General features: G+C 43.1%; 1 long non-coding RNA gene across 1 annotated transcript; it reads left to right on the top strand.

Moving 5' to 3' along the window:
• The first annotated feature begins 331 nt into the window (after positions 1–331).
• On the top strand, positions 332–10,582 carry LOC132080664 (uncharacterized). Its single transcript, XR_009419587.1, has 3 exons — positions 332–528; positions 2,711–2,854; positions 10,553–10,582. It is a non-coding gene; the product is annotated as an uncharacterized LOC132080664 (long non-coding RNA).
• Positions 10,583–12,000: the final 1,418 nt, after the last annotated feature.

Below are 12,000 nucleotides of genomic sequence, written 5' to 3'. Positions count from 1 at the left end.
TATTTTATACTTGGTTGGTATTTCAGATTGAATGAGAGCCTTAGTACATGTAAATTGAATGCATATTAGGAGGTTTCAATTTAAAACATCAGCCAGTTATTGTAGCCTGAAACATCTTGCTCAACTTAAGATAACTATATACTTAAAGCAGAAAAGACTGCCAAAAGCCAGAGAAGAAAGAGGTTAGAATAACACCCTACACTGCAAAGGTGAGGAGGCAAAGGCGGGTGACCCTGAGGATCAGGCGTGTAGTGGGATGGGAAAGCTTCCTCACAGTGACTCAAGTGTTTTATTAGCTTTATCCAGCAATAACATCCCAGCACACGGGGCTGTGCCATTCATCTGTGCACACAATAACCACGGAGCAGGGCAGCAGCAGAGGTGCTGGAGGTGCTGCCCTGAGGCAGAGAGGGCAATTCTGCAGGAAACCTGCATTCCTGGAAAGGCAGGTTGGGCTGGGACATTGTCTGTGCCGCTGCTCTCCCCACTCCATTGGACGTCAAACATTTGTTAAACGTCTTTTCTTTGGTAAGTGCTGGGGGATTTTTGCTTTTAAAATGTTCAGTCACTACCCTGCATGCATGGTGGTGGTGGGGAATGGAAATAATGCTGGAAAACTGGATGTGGCAAAAATTCTACTGCCAAAACAAGAGGAAGGTGTGGAATGGTTTGCAGCAGTTGTTATTTATTTTTAAATATAAACATGTTATAGATAATGCTCCTCCCAACAGGTCTCTGAACATTATTGTTATTTGTCCTTTTCTGAGGTAGTGTCCCTTGTTGGTTTCTTAGTTTATGTTGTATTTAAGAATGAGTTAAATATATTGTCCAGGAAGATACAGTGGCATTTGGAAGGGCAGAACTGCATTTTTTTGTTGCATCACATCTTGGGCAAGCCTTCTGCCAACAGGCTTGATGGCCACAATAAAGATAAGAAGGAAAAAAAAGGAAAAAAAAAAAAGAAATCTACAGCAATGAGCAATGATTATACAAAACCAAAACAAACAAACAAAACCAAAAACAACACCAAAAACAAAACAAAAGAAAAAAACCCAAAATAAAAATAAATAAATAAAAAAAAAGGGCTCCAAAGAACAAACTTGTTGAGACTGGCCAAGAGTTGGCAACTGAGAAGTTTCGGCACTGGGGACAGATGTTTACCAGGCATCTGCGGGCCCATCATATCCACAGTTTACAAGTTATTTCTTTATTTCTATTTTTCATTTTCCTAACTGGACAGCTACCATGCATACAATGGCTTTTGAATTAATTAATCTTCATATTAATTATTTGTAGGACCCCTGAAATGGAGTTCAGAGTACCATGAAATGTCCATCTCATTTTATTCCAATACTTTGGCAGAATCTTCTCCTTAGAAGAGCAAGTTTGCTCTTGCCCTGTTTCATCCTAGAGCAGCTCTACAAAGTCCCCCTGCTCCTCAGAAGAGAAACACAGACACAAATGGCAACAGCAAAGGATTCAGCAGAGGCTCTGGATGGGGAGTCATGGTCACACACAGTGTTACAATTTTATATCATAATTTGTCTCCCTTTAAGCTCCAAGGAGAAAAATCCCTCTTGAAAACCCTTTTCCTCAGGAACAAGTAGGAGATCTTGACCATGGCTAAACTCAATGATCTCAGCAGCAACTTCTGCCCATGCAGGACCAGCACAGCCTCTCCTTTTCCTGTTTTGACCTGGAACAGGCAGTAAATTACCTGGTGCTACTTTTTCTTGTAAAGGGCAGGGAAAGCAGGAGCCAGCCTGACCTGAGGCGATGGCCACTGCTTCCCTGCTGTTGCATTGAAGCATGCAGCTTATTTCTGCTGCTCTCCTAAACTGCCTCTCCTGCCCATGGAGATTTCAAAACTCAGGTTCTGGGTGGTGTGAAGGCCCTGCAGAGCAGCTGTCCCATTCTTTTGGGTCTGTTTGTGTTTCAAAAAGACAAAACTGTTGGAGGCGCAAGTCAACACATGAGCTCTTTTGCAAAAAGCTCTCCTTCACCTTTGACTCTCATCTTCTGGGACAGATTTTCAAGTAGCAGCTTTTATTCCACTCCTTCTCAGCTTTTACTTGTATCTAAAAGAGTTTTCTCCTTTGCCCTCCTTTCTGTTCACAAGCATGCAGGCTTTGGATGCACAGCAACTGTTTTGATCTAAAATTCCAGTTCAGGGTACTTTGCTGGGAGGCATTCTAGATGGGAAGAGCAAAGGGTAGAACTAAACCCTCCTTATTTTGAACCATATGATCTGGCATAAAAATTTAATCCCTGTTTTTTTAATGCACCTCTCCAATCTGGAATGGCTGCAAAGGAATTGCCTTTCTTGATGGAAATCAAAGCTTTGCCTTTGGTTCCAGCCCACAGTGATGCCAATTTTGGTTGTCTCTTTCCAAGGGAAAAATAAGGAGAGAATCAAATTCTGAAGCCTAAGTCCCCTTATCTCTGGGAAATGAGGCTGGTGGGTGGCTTGGATGGGCTGCAATAAAGAAGGAATGTCAGATCCTGAAACTGCATCCTGCATTTGAAAAACCTCCCCAGCAAAGATTTTCTTTAAGTGTGCATGTTCATGCAAAAACAATCTCAATTTGATGAAGCAGAATTTTCCAACCCATCCCCCCAAAACCCTATTTTATTGGATAGTTTCCACCTGTGCTTTGCATTGTGGATTAAGGAAGGTTTCTCCTCTCTGCCTCTGTCTTTGTAATCCTAGAAGTCCATCAACAGCCAAGGACAAATTTGCAAATAAATTCCCAGCTGATCTGCAAGCAGTTTTCATTTCAAATTCACCAAGTCTTTGACATGTTCCTCTGCCTAGCAAGAAAAACCAGGGCATTTTGGACCAGCAATTCAGCAGGTAAGCAGCAGCATGGCTGCACAGGAGCAATTCCCAGTTTTCTTTATTAGGAGATTTGTGTTTGACTCTCCTGAAATTAGGTAGAAGGGGAAACACAGCTGCTTAGGAACATTGGCATTTAGAGGATAAATTGATGTTGTCAGCAAAGAAACAATCACCATAAACAGATGTATTGGCTTTATCCAACAGCTGCAAAAATTAAGAGTTGCAAACCATGCCCTTTATTGGATTTTTGGTCTACTGGGGCATTTAGCACTTGGCTTGACTAACGAGATTGTGACAAGTGTTTCCAAACTATCTACAAGGCACGACTTTTCTAAAATATGCAGAAAAGGAGGGGTAGGGGGCAAAAAGAGAAAGTTTTTATCTTTATTCTGATCATCTGGAAAATTAAAAAATTCTTGTTGGACCAGAATTAGGAATTTTAATCCTTTGAAGTCAGTAATGCTCAAGAGGAAGTTAGATGCAAATGAAAATACCTGATTAAACTGGTAAATATACTTTTGGCCTTCTGTTTGCAGGAGGGGTATAATGGGTCTATAATAGGGTACATTTTTGCTGAGAACTAAAGATGGAGAGACAAAAGCTTTACTGAATTTTTAAATAATAATTAATAATGCATAGCTAAGCCATGCAAGGGGATATTCTTTAGTCGGACCACTTAAAATAATATTCACAAAGTCCCTCTCTCCCACTGCTGCAATTTAGTGTAGCCTCACTCAAGTGTTAATAAATGTTTTGACCTGGGCAGTTTTTCTGATGATAGAAATATTACTTCTATAGTCTTGAAATCAATTTCTGTATATTCTTTCCCCCCAGACATTCCATCTTTTCTCTAAGTTATGTGGCAGTTCCCATTGCCTCTGAAGACAGGAATGAGGAGGGATGCTCACACTCCAGGCATTGATAATAGAAACAGAACAGTCGCTTTTGCTTGTTTTCATAAAAATATGAATTGACCCTTTTGCTGTTCATTCAGTGTTCTCTATTTAAGGAAGTATTCTCAATTACAGAATTTGGCTGTCAGCCCTTTTCTGTATAAAAGACAAATACGTTTTTATCACTCTTGAAGTGTTAAGTTGTCAAGTTCCTTAATATTTCCTCTGAAAAGTAGGCTTGCTCCATGAGATTCCATCTGCAATGTCACGGTATTTGCATTTCAAAGATAACTGCGTTCCAAAAGCAGTTCTGGAGCAGGGCTACCAGAGCTAAGAGGGGTCTGGCTCAACGTTTCAGGCAAAGCAACAGCATTAACAGCTTCTCATGAGCACTAGGTCTGGATCTGACCTCAGTTCCTTTAACCATAAATCACTTCAGATCTGCCTCTTTTTTGTAGTCTGTAAAACCCAGATTATATTTGCTTGCAGCAACGTCACAACACAAGTGCTGGAAAGGAGAAATAAAGCAAGAAAAGAATAAAACTACCAAGATTTTGATGGAAACTGTGCTACCAAAGAGGAGGGACACCACAAAAGGTTGATGGAGGAGCCAGAGTGAGGTCATATATGAATTTATGATTTGGCTGTAGTTTCCATTGAAATCAGGACACAACCCATGACATGTTTCCACAGGAGCTGCTGCAGTGGTTTTTGATCTCAAGAGGTTTTTCAGCTCACAGACACACAAATGCAGGCTTTGCTGTCTTTCTCCTGAAAAACCTCATCACTCGATGGTGCAGAAAAGAATTCACAGTTCATAAATGAGAAAATTGCTGTTTAGCAATGCACGATGGCAGTCACTTGCCCGTGCTTATGACTTGCCAAAGGCTCACCAAGGAAGGATCAGGAACACCCATGTAAGAGAGCAGATCAAAACCATCCCACCCTTCACAACCTCATGAAATTAGGTACACTCATGGTTTAATTTTTCCCAGCACCTGTAAATTCAGATTTATCAGGAGATTCCATATTCATAGATCAAATAATACATTTTCCCAAAAATGCTTCAATGTGAAATACCATATGGAAGTTGGAAATTGTCCTGTCAAATCCAAGTGTCCCGGGTTATGATGCAATGGGGAGAAGGTATAAAGTTCCTGACTATGTTTGCAAAATGACATTATAATTTTTTCCAAGCTCAAAATTACTTTTGCCTTTTGCTTTTCTCAAGCTTTTGTCATCTCAACCAAATTTTTTTCTCCACTTTCCTGGAGCCATGCTCCTCAGAGACCCTTCCTTCTGCCTCTTACAGTTTTGTTCAGCCCTGTAATAAAATTGCATCTTTTATTTCGCATAGCTGGGATATTTTGTGGGAGAGGAAGATTTGGAACAAGCGCTTCGTTATCATTGTAGCAGAACATGGCAACAACAACAAAGCAGGACAGCTGATACAAATCATCCATTTTATAAGTTCTAATACAGATAATGCTAGGAAAAGAAACACGTAACAGAAACCAGATATTTCAGTGGGATTGCTACACGTCATCCATGGCCCGGCCATTTCAGCTCCTTCAAATGTTCCTCATATTCCTTGTTAGGTTTTTGGGGAGATTCAGGACAGAGCAGGACTTCATATCCAGTGGTTGAAAGGCAGCTGGTTTCAGACTGTGGAGGTTTTGCTAGCAGGTCATTTTGGGGGAGAGAAATAGATTTTTGCTGGTGAGTAGTGGAAAGGGATTGGGGTTTGTGGGGAATTCAGTCCCAGGGTTCAGGGTGGTGAAGATCAGCCGCTGCCCCCTGTGCCGTGGCCACGTGTGATTGTGGCGTTCCCATGAGATGGCAAGCTGACCTCAAACGGGGAGACTGAGCTTCTCTGGGATTTCAACCTGTGTTACAGGCTCTCTGCAGCTGCTGCATTCATCTGGGGAGAGAATAAACAGGGGAGAGCCACAGCTGCCTCTTTGTTAGCGCCTGCTGCTCCCGGGCTGTCCCGGCAAAGGCTGGAGCAGCTTTGTTGGTGCTGCTGCGCTGGGCTGGAGGCACCGGGGAGCTCGCAGGAGCCAAAAGTGCTCTGTGCAGGCAGGTGGGGCATCCACCCCGGCCAGGGCCACAAGCATGTCATGTCACTACAGGCTCCAAGCACACAAAGAGTTCCCACACACAGAGGAATAATGTCCTTACACACCCTCTGTTAAACGGAGCTGGTTTGAAACACCACTGTGAAACATTTGTTTTCTTTTAAACTTGTTTTTCTTCCTTCCAAAGGTCACCTTAAGTGGATCCCAGGTACATTTTTTTCCCCGGGCTGTTTTTGAGCCCGTATTGACTGATTGCCAAATCTCAGCCCTGCTGATTGCCAGCTTATAACACGCTGATAAAGCCGGCTTAAGCCGCTTGTGCTCCCCCACACCAAAAATGTCCCTGTCACTCCTGATCCTGTCCCTCCACTGCCTCCCCAGCTCACTGTCTGGTTCTCTCCATCCCTGACTCCCCAGGCAGCTCTGTCTCTGGGCAGGCTGAGTGTCCGAGGATGAGGAAGGCTTTTGTCCCCATCACTGTCACCGCTGCAGCTGTGCACACCTGGGTGGGCATCCCCTGCCTCCCCACAGAGCTGAGACTTCTGACAGCCCTTCTGACAGCAAACATTTTACCAAAAAAAATTTCCAATGGAGTAAAAATAAGTTAATGAAGGTGAAGAAAGTCGACAGTCTTTGTTTCTTCTTCTTAATTTTATCTCTTTTTTTCTTTATTTTTTAGCTGAAACATTTTCATATTTCGTCTTTTTATTATTTTTGATTGGCCAGATTTCTTTTTTAATTGCTGCAAACCGTTTTTAAAAGTCTGAGATAAACTAAAATATTTTTACTAATCTCAGTCAGGGCAAGCTTTTCTGAGTTGGTGAAAGCTGAATCTTTGAGAAGAAAGGAGGTTGTTTCTTTAGAAAATGAAAATTTTTGTGCTTCTGGATAATCTAAGTTGTGTGGATTTTTCCACTGAAGAAAATAAAAACAATTAAATTATTTTCCAAGTAAAACATAAATTTTTTTCTCAATCCAAAGTAAAAATATTTTAAATTTTTGCTCATTTTTCCCTTTGCTTCAGAAAAACAAAGCCAGGGCTTTGGGTGGCTGAGTTGAATGTCCTGGGGAAGACAGACATGCTACTGCCCCGAAAGATTCCGTGGGATGTTATGGACACCTCGTCTTCCAAGTGAGACATAAAATCACAGCCCAAGCTAATTGTAGGCACAAGGATTTTGTGGTAGTGGTTTTGCAGTAATCTGGGTATCAGTTAGAGGACTACAGGCAAATTGTGCCTTCACTCTGCCTGCAGCGGTTTCAGGGTATTTTCACAAAGCAATTCTCCATTTCTGTAGTGTGGCTTCACACTGACCCATGTTATCCCCGGCATTAGCTACCAACAGCTGCCAGACAGGATTTTTGCCCATGATGTATATTTTTGTATTGTCATTTTGTTGAGTTTATGAAAAGATTTAGGACAAAATCCTGGCCCAAGTCAAATCACTGCTAAAATTTCCATGGACCTCACTAAAGGCAGGGTTTTCCTCAGAGGATTAAAGCAGAGGGGTGTTGGACTGTTAATAGTGAGAGAAAACTCTGAGCAATTAATTTCTTTCCCGTCTATCAGCATCTTGTGCTATTCTGAAATGTGCTCTGGGCACGTTGCAGTTTTCTCCCTATTTAATCATGATTTGAAGCTATTTCACAGCTCAGTTTGGACACTTCTTGCAGGGATTTGAGAGCAAAAGCCATTTTGGTTCATTTCATTAAGCACCTCAATTCAGGGATTTACTTCTAATCCTTGAACAAAAATATCTCTCAGAACCAAGTTTCTCCTGCAATGTTTGTCTTCATAAATTGAAAAAAAGAAACACTTGCCAGGAATATTCACTGTTATTTACTTTATTTTTCTATTTCCACGGGCTTTTGAGCAGTGCTTCCGTCTGTCGCAGCCTGCCCGGGATTGGCCACAGGAGGGATTCAAACTGCACATTTGTTAAAAAATCAGAAAGCAGTTGCTCAAGCCTAAATAAAAGCATGAATTCATTGGCAGCACAGGAAGAAGAAAAGTTATTTTCTTGTTGAGGTCGTTGTAGGAATTGAGTTTTACTGAACAGCTATAATTACAACTAAAACAAATTATTATGCATAAACCTTAGCTCGGGTAAGAAATAGATGGTTACTGCTGGGGTGGTCTGGGGCTCGAGATGTCTCAGGATTGTGTTTCTCATCATACAAAATTTAAATTGGGTGATGCTCGACCAAATTCCTCAATGAAAAATTAATTTTCCCAGGTGCTCCTTCTCCCGTGAAATAAAAAGTTGGAAATGTCCCCTTTGTCCACCAGGTGGCACGAAGGGAAGCAGCTGGAAACAGGCTGGAATATTAACTCCGAATGAACAATATCCTAGCTGGGGGAGATGCAGAGTCACAGCAGATCCCAGCAGCACCCACAGCAGTGTTCCCTTCGGGAAGCCCCCTGTCCTGGGAGAGGTGACATTGGCACAAAGCCACACATTGGCAGTGTGGGTTTGGGACATTTGTGCCTGTCCCCTCCAGTCAGCGGTGAGACAGAAAGGCTTCAGAAAGGGTTTGCTTTGGGTGGGCGGTGAGAGAGGCTCTGCAAATCCCCACTGCTCTTCAAGGCACAGAATGGGTGCTGGGGACAGGAAGGGGACACCTGGGACAGGGCACTCGTGGCAGAGATGGGGCAGTGATGGGTGCAAAGATGGGGCAGTGGTGGCTGATTCTCTGCTCAGCCACACAGACATGGAGAGATGTAAGAAATGAGGGATTTGATACAGAGTATTTATGGCCAAAGGAGAGGGAGTTGTGAAATCTTGCTGGGGTCACGGGGCAGTGCTGCTGTTAAACGTGTTTGGAGAGGGCAGCTGACAGGAGGAGGAGGTTTCTGGAAGAGCAGGAGCCTGCTGCAGGTAGCAAAATACGAATGAAGCACCAAAGGCAGAGAGGGAAGGGAGGAGTGTGAGGACTTTCCTGACAGTGGGGTGAGGACAGGGGTGAGAACAAGCGTGTCCCAAGCTCGGCAGTGAAGGCTGCACGGGGTGGATCCAGCTGCAGCCAGCTGCTGGGCTGCCCAGCCCCAGCCTGGCTCAGCTAAGCTCAGCTGGGCTCAGCTCCACAGCTCCTGGCCCTTGCCTCGGGCTAAAACCCTGGAGGTTTCAGCAGAGACACCAGAAGGGTTCTGCACCTTTGGTTATCTCAGATAGAGAAGGTCAAGTATGACACTCAAGCCGGAGCATGGCAGTGAGGTGTAAAAGAGGTTTTTAGCCTGGTTCCAGCCTCCAGCCTCAGCACAGGCATGAAGTGTGATCTGTGGACATCCCTGAGGAGCACAACCAGGCTGGTGGCCTTAAACCCCTACAGCAATTGGCTTTTGACCAGACAAAGGGGAATTAAATATTTGTGTAAAATGGAACATTTACTCTTCTCTACCATAGAGGTGAAACCATTACCTTCAGAGCCCAAAATCAGCCTGGGGTTAGGAACACCTCAATGCTGAGCAGCTGTCTGTGGCCCTTTGCTCTTCCCTGACGTGCCTTTGCTGCCTGCCTGCTCTTCCCTTCAGCCTCAGAGCAGGTTTTGGGCTCTGGGACCAGGACTGCTCAGCCATCCCTTCTCTCCTCCGCCCACCAGAGCCTGGCTCTGCACAGGGTGACCACAAGGATGCTTCAGCAAGTTCCCTGGCAAGGAGAGCTCAAGGAGAGCATTTTGGCAACCTGTGGCATCCCCTGGAGAGGTCCCAAGCAGAACTTGGAAGAACAAGCAGGAGATGCTGGAGCATGGAGAGGAGAGCTTAGGGGAGAGCAGGAGCAGTACAAGGGCAGCAGACAGCCCTGGGACAGGCAGCTGGAGCAGGGAAGGGAAAATGCATTTTGGGATAAAAATAAGCCCAGTGTGCACAGAAGAAGCTGACCTGACACATCTCTTGGGAAGATATCCATGCTGTATTTGCTGACCCCAGGGGGGCAGCTGAGCTTTGTGTCAGTGCCCCTCCATGCTGCACATGGGATGCAGGAGAGAAACGTCAGGGAGGTGAATGCAGTAAAACAGTAGGAACTCGTCGATTTCAAAGCCCATTGTATTAAAATATGTTTATATCTTGGTTCTTCATTAAATATAAGCAGTTTTCTACTTGTATACATTTCTACATCTTCAGTGCAATCTGCTTTGCATCAGGAATTGATATATTGGTATAGTATCTGAAATGTTAGCTCTCAGGGAATATAAATAGCATACTGATACTAAATCTGCTTTCAAAAATAGTTACAGGACAATAAATCTAAAGGACTTGAAGGTTTTTAATCACCTCTACTTAGTTATTCAGAGATGGGCCAAAAAAGCAATCATTTAAATTAAAGAAACAAAAGAGACACAACAGAAAATTCTTATGCACAATAATTGCCTTCTCTACTAATATTTACTCTGAGGCTAAGAAAATATTATGGAATTTTACAAATATCTTTCTCTCTTAATTTTTCCAGCACACTAAATATTGATCCAAAAGAAATCTTATTCAGGATGGTGGCGTTTTTTCCCTTTTTCTTTTCATTTTTTGTCCGTTTCAAGAAATCCTAAATAATGAGTCTGTGGGGAAGATCTCACTGGGGATTAAGCAAGGACAGCTCATGGTACTTTGCTGGACCCCAGGCATCAGGAGCAGCTCCCTCTATTGCTTTTGCCAGTATTGCAATGTTATTAAACCCAGAGATACTTTGGCTGCCGAAGGACAGCAGAAGCTGCTCCTCTGATGTTATTTTTGTTTGTTCCCATTAAAGGTCTGAAGAATGAAATCCAGGGGAATGCAGGTGAGTTGGAGAGATGCAAAGGGCTGAGGAAGGAGGGTCAGTGTTAGGGCAGGCAGAGAGTGGCAGAGAGAGGAAGAATGCTCGTGTGAAGTGCCATGTCTGCAAGAGAAATGGGGCAAAATAATGCACAAGCCACAAAATTAGGAATGGGAAAGTGGCAGGGTCTGACAAGGTTGGTTTTGTGGCTGCAGGAAAAGGCTAGGGCAGACTTTTTAAATAACCTCCTACAAGTTGCCTTAGGCCCCGCAAAGATTTAATATATTGTTGAACTTAAGTCACTTAATAGCCATGTAGGACTCAATGGAGCTATTCATGTGAGTAAAGCATTGGTCTTAGCAGATCTGCCTCCTAATCTGCAAAGCACAGAGAGCACCACCCCGGGAGAGGGCTGCAGCAGCAATTAATGCTGGGGCAAGGCTGGGTGCACCCCTATCAGTGCCCATAACCCTCCCAGGCACCCCAGCATCCTGACCCAGCCCTCAGCTGTAACCCAAAATGTTCTTATCTGAGCCATTGAATTACCTTTGTTTTCTTTTTGAAATTAAAACTGTGCTTTAAGCATGCAGTATGGTTAAGGAACAGAAATGTAAAATACAGTTCCACGCTGTCATAAATGCTGTCAGTGTCATTGTTCAACTCTCAAAATTTAAAATAATGTAAAAGCAGGTGAAAAGGGTTGCAGAGAAGACCAAAAGCTCATTCTGAAATAAATTCTAAGTGTCTTTTTTCAGGACGGTATAACCCTTAATAAAATATAATTGAGGCAGGCAAAAATAATCTGCAAACACAGATCCCAGGTTCCCATTTATGGTAATCAGTCTTACTGAAACTCAATTAATAAAAAGCTTTAGTTTAAATTAAATTAAGTATGAATCCATCTCTATTTCCCAACCAGATTAAGTCCTTGAAAATTACCAAACATAGCTGCACACAAATTGCCTTTTCCCAAAGAGAGCTTCAGCATCTCAAACTATGTCCTGGATGAGAGCAGTCGTATCCAGACTGGGCACAGCTAATTGGTACCCTGGAGGGTTTTTACTCTTGGCATTTGAGAAATAATGAGAATCAAAACCATTAGTAGGCAGGGAAAAGGGTGATAGAAATGCTAGCCTGCTTTTTTTCTGTCATGTTCATATTATGTTGTCTCTGGGCAAGAATTCCCACTAATTTTCCTTTCGAAGTTCAGTAACTCTCTTAAATCGCTGTGTGACAAATGCAGCTCTTCATTGAACAAAGTTTGTAAGAATTGCTCAGGCAGATAACTAGTGGAGATGATAAAAAAAGGAGTGGGAGATATTCTGTGATAGATCACATCCTTTTTACTAGAAAAGGTCACACAGACATCACCATAAAATAAGGAGTGACAAGTCTGATTGGGGTGAGAAATGTGGGGTTTTTTCTTTTTTTTTGGTCGTGGT

This window comes from Ammospiza nelsoni, chromosome 16 (genome assembly GCF_027579445.1).
Source record: "Ammospiza nelsoni isolate bAmmNel1 chromosome 16, bAmmNel1.pri, whole genome shotgun sequence".
Lineage (NCBI taxonomy): Eukaryota > Metazoa > Chordata > Aves > Passeriformes > Passerellidae > Ammospiza > Ammospiza nelsoni.
Note: the sequence above shows the minus strand (reverse complement) of the source record. Positions and strands in the feature narration are given on the sequence as shown.